Source organism: Geospiza fortis, unplaced genomic scaffold (genome assembly GCF_000277835.1).
Source record: "Geospiza fortis unplaced genomic scaffold, GeoFor_1.0 scaffold104, whole genome shotgun sequence".
NCBI lineage: Eukaryota > Metazoa > Chordata > Aves > Passeriformes > Thraupidae > Geospiza > Geospiza fortis.
The window spans coordinates 6,536,950-6,538,349 of record NW_005054325.1 but is presented as its reverse complement, the minus strand read 5'-3'; positions in this window follow the sequence as shown (position 1 = coordinate 6,538,349).

The window sequence follows — 1,400 nt, the reverse complement described above, 5'->3', positions numbered from 1 at the left end:
GCTCCACCCCTCTGCCCTCAGAGGGCATCCGTCCCTCAGAGCCGGCTGCCCGCACGGCGCGGGTACGGCTGAGGGCTGCGCCGCGTTGTTTGCTGTAATGATGGTTTTTGCCCCCATCCGCGGTGACTCCAAGGACGAGTTACTTAGAAAGACCTCTGGGAAGCGAAGTGCATTTCGCAGAACCGAGATTTACTCAGGCGCTCGTGATCAAAGTACTGGGTGCTAAATATCCCGCCCCTCAGAACAGGTAAAGGACCTACATACATCTCTCTGCTGAAGGCCTCAAAAATCAACCTGTGTAGCCAAAACTAGGGGACATCAAGCTAGCAGTGTGATTTTGATTCGGGGTTAGGGTACTTCTGTAGTTGTTGGTGATGTTTATGTGTGGCACCTTGGCAGCCCCTCTGTGCTATTGCAAACACTGGACAGCTGCTCGCCCCAGGAGTGGAGTTTTCAGCTCAGAGCCCCTTTCCAGGAGCAGAAACTTGAACGAGGCCATCGAGTGCCTGAGTTAGCTGCAGCAAGATTTTGAAGTGCTAGAGTCAGTTAGGTTGGAAAAGACCTTTGAGACCATCGAGTCCAACCTTTGACCAAACACCACCTTTGTCAACTTAGACCTGAGTGGCAAGTTCAGCCTTTCCTTAAACGCTTCCAGGGACAGGAACTCCACCACCTCTCTGGGCAGCCCATTCCAATGTTTAGACACCCTTTCGGTGAAGAAATTCTTCCTTATGTCCAACCTGAAACTCGGGAGAGGAGGCTGACCCCTGTTTAGGAAGCTACAGCCTGCTTGCAGGCAATTGTAGAGAGCAATCAGGTGCCTCCTGAGTATCCTTTTCTCCAGGCTCAACACCCCGAGCTCCCTCAGCTGCTCCTGACAGGACTTGTGCTCCAGAGCCTTCCCCAGCTTTGTTGCCCTTCTCTGGACCTGCTCCAGCACCTCACCATCATTCTTGAATTGAAGGTCCCAGAACTGGGCACAGCACTCGAGCTGTGGTCTCCCCAGTGCCAGAGAGAGAAGACAAGGCAGCTGCTGAGGTTATGGGGCCTATTTTCAAATGCACAGGACATCCCATTATTTTAATCTTGCCCCACACTTTTGAAGTAGCCATGGAGAAAGCACACTCTTGCAGAATGGGCAAGGCTTTTGTCAAACCCAGCTCACACAGGAGTGTGGTTTTTGTTGGGCGTGTACAAATCCTAGCAAATCTTGGAATAATTCCTCTCAGCAGCAGGTGGCAGGCTGGTTCCATTTTTGGTCACTCGGGGCTCCCTCAACTCAAATACATCTTTTATCGATAGATGGCACTTGTCTCGGGATGAGAGCTATTCGGTGGTGTTGGGAGCTGACCAGTATCACACGGTTCAGGAAACAGCTACCGAAATTAAATCTCGTGTAA